Raw genomic sequence first — 16203 nt, 5'->3', positions numbered from 1 at the left:
TTTCCGTGGCCGAAACAGGCAGGAGGTGCCTCGGGGGGCAAAATGCAAATTAGGGCGCGGCCGCAATGCAGGCTCACGCCTACACCAGGAATGCTGTCAAGTTTCAGGGGGAGGGAGCGCGTGAGGAAGATTAGCCTTATCAGATGTAAATTGGGCGGGCAGGCCATGGAGCCTGGCCCATTTTTACCTTCTTAAAGCATCCACTCTTTATTTAAGGATGACTGAGCAAAGCGAGAATTCATACGTGGTAGGCACTGAGCAGATCACCTGGCGATCTGTTTGTCTGTTCCCTAACAGGACACGTATTGCGCCCCCCCCCAGGTTGCACGGCTACCTTAAATGGCATATACGAGAAGGAATACACTTGAACTCCCATCATTCACCGCTCGCCCCTCCAACAGCCTAAGGGACACTCCATTTCTTGGGGTGTTAGAGGGAGGGGAGACCTGAGTCAGGGGTCTAGTTTGGCTCGAACAGCCAGACCACGAGCCGAGCATTAAAAGATGTAAACATGGCATACAATGTCTTGAAAAAATATAGACTTTAACATTTAAAAAAAGTCACAATCACTCTGTCTCCATTAAGTAAACATGATTATATATTTGAATACATTTACTGAAAACAATATTTTTAAAAATCTTTAAACATTAAAAAATAACCCCCTCGGCCCTAACGAGGTGTCCACCAGTAACTCAAAATGTGTCAGTTTCTCGCGTTCTCTATTTATATAGCCTACAATGTTATTCAATGGGAAAGCAAGATTATTTGACATTAACTATATGTAAGTGATTTTTTTTTGTAGAGGTTAGATCCTGTACTGAATTAGGTCAATGTGCTGTCAAACTGAACAGTTAATGAAAATGGTGCTTATTGAAGTACAGTGCTTAATTTGTAAATAAAAAGGTACCGGTGCCCAAAGACCTCCTCTTAAACACGCGACTGCTGCAATTAAAAGCGAGAACACAGAATACTGAGGCTGCGTAATCCTGAAGCCATCTCGGTCCTCTTTAGCTCACTCCTGCAGCTTTCTACATTGCCCCTTTGTAACGCTTTTTTTGTTTTTCCCTTCCTCCATCTTTCCCATATGTGTCTTTTGCTCGCAGCAAATGCTTGAGGCAGAAGAATAAGCCCCGGCCCTCAAAAATAAGTGCCTGTGCTCAGCACCGGAAACCACAAGCACAAATTAAGAACTGGTGAAGTAGAGCAATTGGCCATGGATCACGCAATTGCTGTAGTGGGGAAGCCGCGATTTGAGTTTAGGGTTAGACATTGCATATTTCAGAGTCTGTAGGTTTACATCCTTCTATCTTTCGCTTAACACCAAAGGTGCTTTGTGTTCAGTTATTCAATTATTGTTAGTATATGGGATTCTATAAATACACATCACATCTTAAATCAAACTGTAACTACCCACACATATTACCTAGTGGCGCTCGCCAACAGGTAGTTAGTTATAGGTAAGACCTAGTTTCTATAGAATAGTGGTTCCCAACCTTTTGACTTCTGTGGACCCCCCATCATGACATTACTGGAACCCGGGGACCCCCACTGAATCATTACTGGAATCCGGGGACCCCCCTTTGAGTCATTACTGGAAGCCAGAACCCCAGCCTAAACATCTTTAATGATTTGAAGCACAAAACAATACACAAAAAATGCACAAACAAGCACTAATCAAACACATACACACATGTTAAAACATTTTATTCAAATTACAAACAAATATAAATAAAAAATCATGTTAATATGAAGGTTGGATCTTTTCTAAATTCCATTGAAGCCACACATCATCCATACTATATTCTGTTTGATGCACCTGCACTGCTCCCACGAATCAATCTGAGGATACCAATTTAATTTTTAGCCTCCAATTTCAAATTCCTTGACATTTACAGCACATTTTAAAATGTTCAACAGTAGATTTAGCCACTTTATTTATATATACTTTATTAATCTGTTAATATTATGTACTTTTTGAAGTAGTCACAGACCCCCCTTGATGAGGCTTAGCGGACCCCAGGGGTCCCTAGACCCTAGGTTGGGAACCAGTGCTATAGAAAAAGGGTTTTTTGTTTTGCTAATAACTTGGGTGCTGTTTGATGATTCTTCACAAAATTTTCCAAAAACAAATATGATGCTCACTTCAGCGTCTGTCTGGAAAGTTTTGGGGTGATCCGTCAAGTGGGGGCCGAGAAAAAGGGGGGGGTCCCAAAACGCTTTTTCCTCATTCATTTTTTAATAGGGAATTTGAACAGTGATAACGACTGAACCACTGGATGTAATTACTCCAAATTTGACAAAAATGTAGCTCTTGTCCAGAAACAGGCTTTTTTGTTATTTGGTGGCAATCCGCTTAGTAGTTTTTGAGATATTAACAAAAATTTGTATATATAGGGATGTGAATGCTTTGCAAACTCTCCTGATCTTGTGCTGAGATCGGATTGGCTGGCAAAACGTCAACAAGGAAGTCATGTCGGGACTCGGCTTCAGCTGAGTCCCAGAAGAAATGTAAAAAAAGAAAAGGGGCCAGGATAGGGGCACCCTGAACCCTTAGCTCTGGTGCTGGGGTCCCAGAGGGACCTCAACTTCCACCCCCCCCCAGGCAAAAAAGCATAAACAAAAAAAATCTGCAGAAGTCGCTGGTGGATCCGTGGGAAAAAAAAAAAAAAAAAAAAAAAAGCACGGGCTCCTTCGTTTGATAATTGTGAGACCCTTGGTGGGTCATGTCCTGGGGGCAATGCCAATTTAATGCAGGGGGCTGCCCACCCCCGCAGCCTGGGGATCACCATCTCCCCGGGTCAATAATGAAAATGAATGCGGGGTGGGGGGCACCCAGCAACGGGGACCCCCACCTCCCTGGAGCACCAAAGTAAAACTAATGTGTGAGGCCTGTCCAGCCCCCGCAGCCCTGGGGACCAGCGACTCCCGGGGCACTAATCAAAAGTAATGTGGGGGGCACCCAGCCTCCCCAGAGCCCCGGGGACTGCTGCCTTCCCAGGGTACTAATCAAAACGAATGCAGGGGGAGAGGGAGCTGGGGCCCTGCTTCCCTAGGGCACTAAAGTAAAACTAATACATGGGTTGCCAAACCCTCCCGCAGCCCCCGGGACCACCACCTCCACGGGGCACTAATGAAAAGTAATGTGGAGGGGGCTGCCTGGGCCCCCGCAGCCCAGGGGACTGCCACCTCCCCGGGGCTAATTTAAAAAGAAATAGGTGATCAATCTCGGGCTTCCAGGCCCCCAGTCCACCACCTCCCTGGGGCTATTTTAGTTGGAGAGGGGTGGCGCAGCCCTCCTTGATGAGCCAATAAAGGCCCTGGGGACCGGCTCCTGCTATGTGCTGGGGTGTCCACTCCCGGGACACAGCTGTTTGCTGTGATTTGGTGGGAGCTGATAGCTCCCACCAAGTCAGAGCAAACACTACGCTCGAATGAAGTAAGAGCTGTCATACATCTCTCACTTCAAGCTAGTAGAGGTTTCCTCTGTTTCCCTGCCTGCAGAGATGCAGGTAGGGAAACTTAGGAAACATTGCTCTCACAGAGAGGGAGTTGCTTTGCTGTCCCCAACATTGTCACTGGGTGCCCAGGGGTACACACAGGTCACATGGCCAGGGCCTGGGGTCCCCGTGGCCGAGATTGACCCAGAGGAGTAGGGCTAGGCACGCCCCCTCCCCTGCCAAAAATTAAATAATTAGCCCTAACCCCGGGGAGTGGGGTCTCCAGGGCAGAGATCGGCCTGAGGATGGTGGGGTTGCGCAGCACCCGCCCCCCCCCCAAAAAAAAAATTAAATATATAGGCTGGGCCCCTGAGTGGGGGTCCCTGGGGCTGAGATCGGCTGGGGGGGGAAGTGCGGGGTTGGGTTGTTATAGGGGTTGGTTGCAGGGTCTGGCCACAGGCCCGGCTCTGCAGCCCACCCCGCCGGGCAGAGTGGTGGTTGAATTAAAGTATAGTAAGGAAAAGCATAGAAATTCACTGAAAAAACAAAGGTTACAGGGACGTTATAATTAGGAAACAGAATTTAAAAGAACATAGAAATTCACTTTAAAAAAACAAAGGTTAAAGGGAAGTTATAGTTAGGCTCACATTTTAAACATACCAAACCAGACAAATTCATCAGTTATAGTTAGAGTTATTTCAAGTAGCTATGACTCATGCCCTAAGGTAACTATAACCCACTCCCTCACCATGCACTGCTAAGTACCCCACATAATACATCACTCATGACCTCTTTGATAACATCACTGATATTATCAGCGTAACATCTGCAGAAAATTATTTAGCAGAAAACTGTGCATGGCGGGGCGCAAGTTATAGGTACCTTAGGGCACGAGTTATAGTTACTTGAAATAACTCTAATACCTTAGGCCAGTGTGGGAGGAGGAACGCACTGGGAGCTTTACTCTTGACTGGAGTGAGAATATTTATCTATCAATCACTTAGAAATCAACAGTCTTTATGCAACTGTCCCTTGTCCAAAAGCGTGTGGGTGTGAGTTTGGGATTAAAGTGTGTCACTAAACAAAGTTCAGTTTAGCTCAATGGCACACTGGTGGGCAGTAATAACGGGCACGGTTGCAGCACCATCAACCTTAATGAATAAACCACCACTGCAATACATCAGTCGGACTGCAGGAGTCCTGCTGTAGGTCACTGAGCTATATTAAATGCCACAGAGTGCTTGAGTTGCCTTATGCCTGGTATGAGACATTCAGCTTTTCCTAACTCTGTAGTTCACAACCACTGGATGAAGTACATATTTAAGTACTGTAACTGGCCCTGCTCAAGGTCTAGCTCTCCACCGCTCCCGCTCTGCCCCCTTCTGTTTTACTACGAGGGTGGAGGAGACCCCAGCGACATGGAACTCGCTCCTGCCATTGACCTGTGAGTAATGTCTTCCTTTGGGCTAGGTAGCTGTGCTGTTCCCCTGGTGCATGGCCATGCTGTGGCCCTGCCAGGTGCTAGAGTTCTTGGAGAAATCTGGAGGTCCTAGATCTAAACGTACATTGACCTGTAACTGTCCCCTCCTCCCTATAGCCCTCCTGAGACCGTGTTATGAGTAACATCACAGTGGCTCCTGAAGCAAACAATGGATATAAACGAAGATTTGGAGGTGTGATCTCGCCGCAACAATCTTCGCATGATGGGTGTACTGGTACCTACGAACATGGGCCCCCACGATCTCTTTGTCGAAAATCTACTCGTAGAGCTGTTTGGTAAGTACTCACTTGTTGACACCTTTGTCGTGGAAAGCGCCCCACAGGTGTCTCAGCCAGAGGCCTGTCCCGGGCACCCCACCACGGCCAATCATTGCCCATTGATTGAACTATAATGACAGAGACACTGCACTGCGTCTAGCATGCGAACAGGGCCCGCTTCAGTTTCAGGGTTCTACTTTGTCCATGTTCCCAGACTTTCCCCTCATGGCCCAGGAGGTGAGGCGCGAATTCTCTGATGCCAAGAACGTCTTGCAGAAGCAGGGGCTCAAGTACAGTATGCTCAGGCCAACTGCGGGTAGAAATCAATGGCCGGCACCAACTCTTCACCACTACTTCTGATGTCATAGCATTCTGCCAGCACCGCTGTGAGGTGGGTGGGTCGCATTGGCACCCCATGCTGTTGCACCAGACATCGCCGAGGCCCCCTCCGCCTCATCTTGGACACCTAGGATGCCTAACTTCTCTAACGATGCCGCACACCTGGGACTGTACTTGTGTATCATATAGGCGAGAGCTACTGGGAGCCAGTACTGTGTCCTTCATTGGTCTGTTATTGCTTAACGTGCACTGATTTGTCATAGGTGGGCATCGGCTATTGGGTGTTGCCACCCCACCGAGTTGTAAACCGTACTGTTTATGACTGTTTTGTTTTTGTTCATGATTGGGACTTGCCATTTTTTTATTTTTATATTTCTTTATTGCTTTTATATTTTAACATGACACATTGCAGAATAATAGTACATATGACCCGTCTGGTCACAATCAATATCAGCTCACAACAACAAACATGGGGGGAGGAAACGCTGGCAACACAAATCCAAGTACCCACATTTCATGTTTATTTGCCAGATGTTTCTCATACTGGTGTGGGTTGAGGGTGGGTTTGTTCATGTTGGGACTGACTATTGTCTCATTGCTCCTGTTGAGTGTTGTCACAATGTGTTCTTTCTACTGCACTTAAAACAATTGCTCTCAATTACTGCCCTCCTTGTAGGGCCCCATCATGGGACTACAAGGGGCCTGAACTCACTTTTATGACCTGGAATATCCAGGGATTTAACAACCCTATGAAGGGCAAGCGGGTACTTTCATACTTGACCAGACACAATGTACAACTGGCTTTCCTCAAGGACACACATGTATCACCCAAGAGTGAATGCACCTTTGCAAACAACTGGGGAGAAACCACTATTTTGCTTATTATAGCTCATATTCCCACAGAGACTGCTCTCTAGTCCACAACAGCGTCCCTTTTACGAGTCACAGTATTGTGATAGACACAGAGAAGATATATGTAATCCTTACAGGGACACTGGCAGGTAACACGGTTTTAATGATTAACGTTTATGCACTTAACACAGATCCACCAGAGTTCGTTCACGACCTCTCCACTATGATGGGTCGAACCGATGCCGATGTCGTCCTAATGGGCGGTGACTTTAACATGGCATACAATCCAGCCATGGACTCCTCTGGGCCATATATGAACAGCAAACCCCACGCATACTGTGTCCTTCGGGACATAGTAGCCTCTTACCAACTCATAGACAACTGGCGCCACTGGCACAATCGTAATACTGATTATACCTTCTACTCGACCTCACATATTGTTAAACCCGTATAGGCTTTTCGTTTTGTTTTGTGGGGAGTAATTTTATGGGTCACTGTTGTTTCTCATCCGCCGCACGCCCTCTCAGATCATGCATCTGTCAAATTATTGCTATTTCTGGCACCGGCGGCTCAGACAGGAGGCGGCGCCTCTCCCGAAAATGCCTACACTATAGGGTTTTTCTGATCTGAGATAGGGGATGCCATCAATTAATATTTCACATTAAATACTGTATCCGCCTGTACACACACGCTGTCCTTTGGAAGGCCTTAAAGGCTTACATGCGTGGCATCTGTATAGCCAAGCATGCTGGAATCCTCACATCCATCCGGGGTGACCTAGCCAGGGTGAAGCAGGCACTGCAGGATTACCTTTCGTGCATATCACAGCTTCTTGGTGAGTTTCGCGATCTAGCAGTTCATGAGGTAGCTTACCTTGGGAAATATGCTCACAGGTATGATGAGGGCGAAAGACCCAGTCGCACATTAGAGCGACTTCTACGGCCAAACTTACATAGTAACTATATCACAGAAGTCGACACTGCTGCAGGTACACCTGTGACATCTGCTGATAGTATAGGCCGGGAATTCCTGGCTTACTATAAACACCTCTATTCTGTGCATCTGGTTGAGGATCCCAGGGAATGTGGCATCATACCTGGAAGAGGTGGCTTTGGTGTGGCTTACAACGGGTCAGCAGCAGTTCCTTGTGCCCCTTATCACGATCGAGGAGATAGTTCTAGTAATAGACCCCTTGGATGACTCTAAGGCACCAGGGCTGGATGGCCTAGCCTGGTACTTCCACAAGGCCTAAAAAAATATTCTTGGAGGTTTATGCAGAGGCCTTCGAGACCAGCGTTCTTTCCCCTACTCTTAGGGAGGCAGTGATTGCTCTGCTGGTCAAACCTGGCAAACCCATAAAATCCTGTGCATCCTACAGGCCACTATCTTTCCTGGACTTGGACAATAAATATTGACCAAGGTAATTGCTATGCATCTTTCTCCCCTACTGGAGCAGGTCATATCTCCTGTCCAAACAGGATCCATCCCTCACTGCTCCACTACACTAAACCTCTGTACCATATTTGCTGTTTTGAACTATATCTACACAGATATCCATGCAGTGGTTGAGCTTCTTGACATTGAGAAGGCGTTTGACACCTTAGAATGGCTGTTTCTCCAGGAGATCTTGACCAAACTAGGAATACCACGTGACTAAGGGCCTCAATAAACTCCGGTATGTCAACCCAGTGGCCAGAATCCGGGTGAACGGCACTCTCCTTGATTTTCATCATCACCCTGGAACCACTGGTTGGCGAGCTCCAGGAGCACCACCTGCATAGAGGGTTACGCTTCCATACTGGTCCATTGCTTATATCCATGTATGCAGATGACATTTTGCTGTATGTTTGGGACCCAGACATTAACTTAACTCCCCTTATCCGTGAAATTATCCAATTTGGTAGCCTACTCAGGTTCTCAATAAAGTGGAACAAGTTTGAACCTTTTCCCCTTACTGATTGTGAGAAAACTGGGCTGATTGCAGAAGCCCCCTCACTTTTTGCCCCCATTTTTTAACTGATACTGGTGTTTTCTGACTCTGATTGTGCTCTGGGCCCTGCTAACAAGGCCCAGGGCCTGTGCTATGATTACAATTGTATATGCAAATTAAGCATAATTATAATTGACTCTAGCAACCTACCTGTAAGTCCCTAGTAAATGGTAGGACATGTAGGTTTATCGACCCCAGTGTAGTCAGAGCACCCACGGGTGCCCCTCAGTGATGTCTGATGTCAATGTAAAAGCAGGACTGCCTTGATGGCTGCTTTCAAATTAAAGTTAACCACACATTCGACTTTGGAATTAAAAGTATTTCCAAAGTGTCAAACTACCTTATTTTTACATATAAGTCACCCCTAAAGTCAGCCATAGGTGCCCCCAATATGTTTTATAAGCCCTGCTGAGGGAAAAACAGACAAATTTGTTTTTCCCTATTGAACTACATGAGCTCCACAGGCTAACATTGGGAGGCTTTTTAAAAAAAATAATAAGGTCTCATTTCTGCTAGTAAAGAGCAAAATATATTCTGATTTAGTTAGGCCTTAGGTAGCCCCATGGGCAGTGTGCAGTGTATGTATAAGGTAGGACATATACTAGTGTGTTCTATATGTCCTAACAGTGAAATACTGCCAAATGTGGTTTTCACTATGCAAGGCCTATCTCTCTCCTAGGTTAACATGAGGGCTGCCTTTAAATATCCTTGAAGCGCAGATTCTCTTTGAGAGCAGATAAAAATGTGGAGTTTAGGGTCTATGAGCTCACAATTTAAAAATACATCTTTTAGTGAAGTTGGTTTTTAGATTGTTAGTTTGAAAATGCCACTTTTAGAAACTAGGCATTTTCTTGCTTAATCCATTCTGTGACTCTACCTGTTTGTGGATTCCCCGTCTGGGTCAGTTTGACAGTTAGGCTGTTCACACCTCTCCTCTAGTCAGTGACACAAAGGGAGCTGGGGTGTAGCCTGCATATCTTGATTAGCCATCTGTGCTGGAGGGGAGCGGAGGGGAGGAGTGGTCACTCACACCTGAAAAGACTGTGCCTGCCCTCACACAATGCCATCTCCGACCCCCTGGCGAGTGTCTGGGGCCTGGCCCGGACAAGGAACAATCTTGTAAACACTTGAGACTTTGCTTTGAAGTTTGCCAACTTCAAAGGCAGAACTGGGTATAAGAAGAAGACCCAAAACCCCAGACTTTTAGAATCTTTCTGGAATCAGGAGGAAGCTCTGCCCTGGAGAAGAGCTGAAGAGTTGAAGGAGGAGTACTGTTCCTTTGCTGTGCTGCTTTGCTGGACTGGCCTCCAGTTGCTGCTTCTGCCTGAAAAGAGTGCAAAGGGTGAACTTTGCTGTGTGTCCTGCTTGAGAAAATTCTCCAAGGGCTTGGAGTAGAGCTTGCCTCCTGTTGGAAGTCTCAAGGACACCAAAGACTTCAGTTTCCTCGACCTACAGCACTGGGAACTGTGTTTTGTGCTGTTCAAGAGGAGAAACCACTGCGATGCCGTTGGCCTGCACCATGACCTGCTGATGCCACATGGAGTTCCACTGCCCCCCTTCGCACTGCGACCCTGGTCTCCCTGATGCCATCATCGGATGACTTCACTGAGCCGCTGCTCGCACCACGACCTGTGGGCCCTGCACTCTGGCATCGCCTGCTCACACCGCAGCCTGGACATCCCCAACGCTGCCGCTCCTGCTGACACCGGCTCCGCTGCCTGCACTGTGGCCTGTGGACACCGCTCATGAGGTACACGAAGCACCGTCCCGCGCTGCAGCCCCGGTCCACCGACCCCAGCACCATCGACTCCTGTGTCATCACCAGGGCACCGTAGCCTGTGGACACCACTTGTGAGGGTCATGAAGCAATGTCCCATCCCGCACCGCTGGCCTGGGCCTACTGATGACAGCACCTTCAGCAAAACCGCCGCCGCTGCCTGCACCGTGATCTGTGGGCACCGCACGTCCCATCGTCCCGCTTTGCACTGCAGCCCCGACGCCATCCTCATCAGCCTGGAGTTCGATCCGCAATGCGTGTGACCTCAAGGGCCCGACGACTCCTGCACTGACTCCAGAACCGACACCGCGACATCAGCGATGCCGCTCTCTAGAGCTCACCGCGAGGATCACAACGCCCTGCAAATCCAAGGTACTGTTTGTGGGTCTTCCCAACACCATAGCTGGCCCGCAACACCGCGGCCGGCCTGGACTATTGGTTTTGTTGATCACTACTCCGTGATATCCCCAGGTGGAGCTATCAACTTCAAGGAACTGTATTTTTGAGTAAATCTTGCAGAATTCATATTTTTATTTCTGTATGTTGGATTTTTATTGTATTTGGTCTTGTTTTATATAGATAAATATTGGCTATTTTTCTAAAACTGGTGACGTGTCCTTTTGTAGTGTTTTCACTTATTACTGTGTGTTATGTGCAAATGCTTCACACATTGCTTCTGAGATAAGCCTGACTGCTCGTGCCAAACTACCAAGGGGGTGAGCAGGGGTTATCTGAGCGGGTATCTCCCTCATCCTGACTAGAGTGAGGGTCCCTGCTTGGACAAGTTGCAAACCAACTGCCCACTAGAGATGTAATTTCTAACAGTGGCACCATGCAACCCATTGGTCAGGGGTGCCCCCCTGCTTGCCAACTGAGAAGGATAAATATGGCAGAGCCTGCCTAACATTTCAGATCCCTGATGGAAGAAAATACTGGAGAAGAAGGACTGCCCTGCTGAACCCCTGAAGGACCTGAAAGACTGCAACCACAAGGATTGCACCAGTTGCACTCTGTGGACTTCACCAAGAGAAGGACTTTGTCTTACTTCACCAGCACCAGGAGTGGACTCTCTGTAAGCAAAGCTGACCACAGTGCCCTGCATCAAGTACTGCAAGAAGAGCCCAGCTGACCAGCGTCCAGTGGCCATTTGGAAATTCTGACCAGGTGTATTCTGGGAACTATTGTCCCAGCTTCCAAGGAGTAGCTTGGAGCTTCTGGAACCTTGGATCAAGTTTGCGGACACTTCAAGTACCCAAAAACGACTTCTGGAAGAAGATCCAGAACCGTGGAGGAGTTTGGAGCATCTTTGTGAAAAAGCTCCATAAGGTGACCGACTCGTTGGCAAGAGTCAAGCTGGCGACGTCGAACCACGACCCAGCCTGAATTTCACGTTCGTTCCACTGAAGCTCTGGAGCTTTTCCCAGATGACGAGACTTCTAGGAGTTGACCGGGACCTCACGCTGAGCCAAGCAGACGATGTTGCATCACAAGCTGGCCTGAAGAGAAACCTCGACCGACGGCCAGATAAAAAAGCTCCAAAAAAGAGACTAAGTCAGAAGGTAAAATTTTGCCGGAGCTCAGGATATCTGATTTGGGATCTACTGTGGTCAGCCTCAAACTTTCACTTTGCCCCCGCGACCAGATATCCTCGGTTGGCACGTTTTGCTTTTAGGAACTAGAATGCACAGTTTAACATTTAGGGGGTTATTCTAACTTTGGAGGAGGTGTTAATCCGTCCCAAAAGTGACGGAAAAGTGACGGATTTAGCACCAGCCGTATTACGAGTCCATTATATCCTATGGAACTCGGAATACGGCTGGTGGTATATCCGTCACTTTACCGTCACTTTTGGGACGGATTAACACTCCTCCAAAGTTAGAATAACCCCCTTAATCTTTTGAAATTCTTACTGCTGGTTCCCTACATTGGATTTTTTTCATTTTGGTGTAATTTTAAAGATAAAAATATTTCCTATTTTTATAAATTAGTGTTGCATTTTTATTGTGTGTTGTGTTTTATTTATTAACAGTTTTGTTGCTATTTAATGCTTTACACACCTGTCTCCTTAGTTAAGCCTAACTGCTCGTGGGCCAAGCTAACAAACGCTGAGCAAGATTAATTTACTGAGACCTTGACTGGACCTAGTGTGGGATTGTGGCCTGTTACTAAGAGTAAGTGCCTACCTGTTCTTACTAATAATCCACTTTCCAACACTAATGCTGAAGTGCCGGTGTTACAGTTTACCCTCTTAAGTGGTGCGACGACTCCCCCGCATATACCTGGGCATTATTCTCCACAGGCAAAAAGAGACAGTGATCCGCCTTGATTATGGACCGGCTATCGACAAACTATCGAAAACCATACAGGTACAGCGCTGGATCAAGTTACCGCTCTCCATCGCTGGGTACATCACCATTATTGGAATGGTTGCGCTCCCATGGTTTGTTTATCTATTTTTAAATACCCCCATTTCTCTTACCAACAGCTTCTTTGCCAATTTGGGCAGCCTCTCAATTAGACTGGCATGAGCGGATCGCCACCCTGTGTACGCTTGGATATTCTAACGCTCCCGTACGAGCAAAGGGGCCTCTGGGTGTTTAGTGGCACAGTGTCCTTTGTGCACTATTGGTACCACCCCAATGTATGCCTCCCCTACCTCAAGATGGAACAGGGTCGGTGGGCAACATGCCTCTGTCCTCCATTCTGCCGTTGGATACCCAGAGGAGATTACCATGTTAGCCACCATCAGTTGGGCCTGGGCAAGACTGCAGAGATATTTGGGAGTAGACAGAATTTATTCCCCTGCCATACCACTTAAAAACAGTTTGCAGTTCCCCTTGACAAGGAACGCCTCGTGCAGCACAAATTTGAAACACACCACCTTGCAACACTTGTTTACCTCTTCCCCAATGGGGAGGTTATTACACATACCATTCTCACACAAACAAACGCTCTCACACACATGGAACATTTCATACTCAGACATGTTGCCATGCGGGCTATGTTCAAATCCGAAGGTGCCAGATGATTTTCCTCCCCTGACCTTCCTGACTGAGTCTACTGACAGTTCAATGCTTGTGTCCCGCCTATACCAATCCTGCCTTACACTGAAGCCAATGGGCAGGAGCAGAGTGCGGGCAGTCTAGGAACGGCATCTTGGTCAGCCCATAACAGACCATGTCTGGAGCTTCTGCTGTACTCAGATGAAGCTTGTGTCCATCAACCAGCAACATAAGTTGCTGCATTATAAGTTCCTACAATGTACATACACAACACCTCAACACTTAGCGAGAATAGGCCCCTCCTGGTGACAGCACTGCCCAAAATGCGACACCGCATATGCGGACTTTGCCCACCTCACATCGAATTGTCTGTTATTCAGACATACTGGTCGAAGATTTTAGCCACCATCATTGCAATGGTGGTACTCTCTATTGACCCGGACCCTATGGTGGTGCTGCTGGGGTACATTAAGCCCTTATCGGGAAAAGTACATGACATATGAGAGAAAGCAATGTTGAGAGTGGTGGGAAAAAAAGCACACAGGCAAAGAGAGCAATGTGTAGCTGGGGAGGAGAAGCGTAACAACGAGAAAATGAATGCGGAGGGGAATAACACAAGAGGATTAGCAAAACTTACAGGGGCAGAAAAAAACGCACACAGATGCGAAAGCAACAGAGCACAGTTTAGGTTGGAAGAGAAGTTCATGAGGGAAGCAGGTGGAAATTACATAGCGCTGCTACCCCCAGCCCTTTGGGCTGAGTACTCCTGGTGTTTTATCACAATCTCATACATGCAACATAATAAATGCCAGGACAATGTTTGTGGGTATAATATGTCGCAAGTTTATTGATTACACAGGTAGGTTTAGCTTACGGGCGATCCCGGTGTCGGAGATGAGTTTATGAATATGGCCGACACCCATCCTGAGAAAGCTAGAGCTGTCCCTTGTGGTGCTCTCTGCACCTGCGTAATACGCATCTTACAGCTCGCTCCTTTCTCGTGGTTTACCACTTTGATATTTTTAGTCATGCTCCTGACAAGTCAGAGCGAGACCCCGGCCAGTCTCCACAGTTGCTCAGGATTCCAACTGCTCCCCTTTGCGGGGTTAAGGAGCGCCGTCACATCATCCCGGGCCCCGCCGTAAAGGCTCCCGGTGGCCCGAGGAATAGCCTTTGCTCCAGGAATCACCATCTGGAGGCCTTTTAGTCACCCTTAAAGCTTTAGGATCGCCCTGTAACTCCGCTTTGCGACGACTTTTACGTTTCCTGTAAAGAAAGTCATATTAAGCCTACGCTCCCTTTCTGCCCTTAACTCCTTCTATTTCCCTTTGTTGTCGGGGTGGGTGGGAGGGCTTGCGCGTTGTTCAGCTAAAGAGGCCCCAGCCCTGTCCAGTCGCCCCTTAAGAGGCCTTGTGGCCTCACTCCTCATCCATCACACCTTTGGGGGCCATAAACGCGAGGGGGCCCACCCTCCCAGTACAGAGGCCCCTCGGGCTCATCTCTACCAGGCGGGGGAGCGACGCTAGGATGCTGTCCGCCTTAAAGACGCCCTACGTGCGTCGCGGCCATCCACATAGCGCTGCTACCCCCAGCCCTTTGGGTTGAGTACTCCTGGTGTTTTATCACAATCTCATACATGCAACATAATAAATGCCAGGACAATGTTTGTGGGTATAATATGTCGCAAGTTTATTGATTACACAGGTAGGGTTAGCTTATGGGCGATCCCGGTGTCGGAGATGAGTTTATGAATATGGCCGACACCCATCCTGAGAAAGCTAGAGCTGTCCCTTGTGGTGCTCTCTGCACCTGCGTAATACGCATCTTACAGCTCGATCCTTTCTCGTGGTTTACCACTTTTATATTTTTAGTCATGCTCCTGACAAGTCAGAGCGAGACCCCGGCCAGTCTCCACAGTTGCTCAGGATTCCAACTGCCCCCCTTTGCGGGGTTAAGGAGCGCCGTCACATCATCCCGGGCCCCGCCGTAAAGGCTCCCAGTGGCCCGAGGAATAGCCTTTGCTCCAGGAATCACCATCTGGAGGCCTTTTAGTCACCATTAAAGCTTTAGGATCGCCCTGTAACTCCGCTTTGCGACGACTTTTACGTTTCCTGTAAAGAAAGTCATATTAAGCCTACGCTCCCTTTCTGCCCTTAACTCCTTCTATTTCCCTTTGTTGTCGGGGTGGGTGGGAGGGCTTGCGCGTTGTTCAGCTAAAGATGCCCCAGCCCTGTCCAGTCGCCCCTTAAGAGGCCTTGTGGCCTCACTCCTCATCCATCACACCTTTGGGGGCCATAAACGTGAGGGGGCCCACCCTCCCAGTACGGAGGCCCCGCGGGCTCATCTCTACCAGGCGGGGGAGCGACGCTAGGATGCTGTCCGCCTTAAAGACGCCCTACGTGCGTCGCGGCCATCCACATAGCGCTGCTACCCCCAGCCCTTTGGGTTGAGTACTCCTGGTGTTTTATCACAATCTCATACATGCAACATAATAAATGCCAGGACAATGTTTGTGGGTATAATATGTCGCAAGTTTATTGATTACACAGGTAGGGTTAGCTTATGGGCGATCCCGGTGTCGGAGATGAGTTTATGAATATGGCCGACACCCATCCTGAGAAAGCTAGAGCTGTCCCTTGTGGTGCTCTCTGCACCTGCGTAATACGCATCTTACAGCTCGATCCTTTCTCGTGGTTTACCACTTTGATATTTTTAGTCATGCTCCTGACAAGTCAGAGCGAGACCCCGGCCAGTCTCCACAGTTGCTCAGGATTCCAACTGCCCCCCTTTGCGGGGTTAAGGAGTGCCGTCACATCATCCCGGGCCCCGCCGTAAAGGCTCCCAGTGGCCCGAGGAATAGCCTTTGCTCCAGGAATCACCATCTGGAGGCCTTTTAGTCACCCTTAAAGCTTTAGGATCGCCCTGTAACTCCGCCACGCCTCGGGGATTGCATCTCGTGATACCCGAGGCCCCCCACCTGTGCTCCTTCCTTCCCAGCTAATTGCAGCCGGCTGTCTCGAGAGCGTCTCTAATGCTCATTAAGAACAT

The sequence above is a fragment of the Pleurodeles waltl genome, chromosome 9 (genome assembly GCF_031143425.1).
Source record: "Pleurodeles waltl isolate 20211129_DDA chromosome 9, aPleWal1.hap1.20221129, whole genome shotgun sequence".
NCBI lineage: Eukaryota > Metazoa > Chordata > Amphibia > Caudata > Salamandridae > Pleurodeles > Pleurodeles waltl.
The sequence above is the reverse complement of the archived record's forward strand: the minus strand, read 5'-3'. Positions refer to the sequence as shown.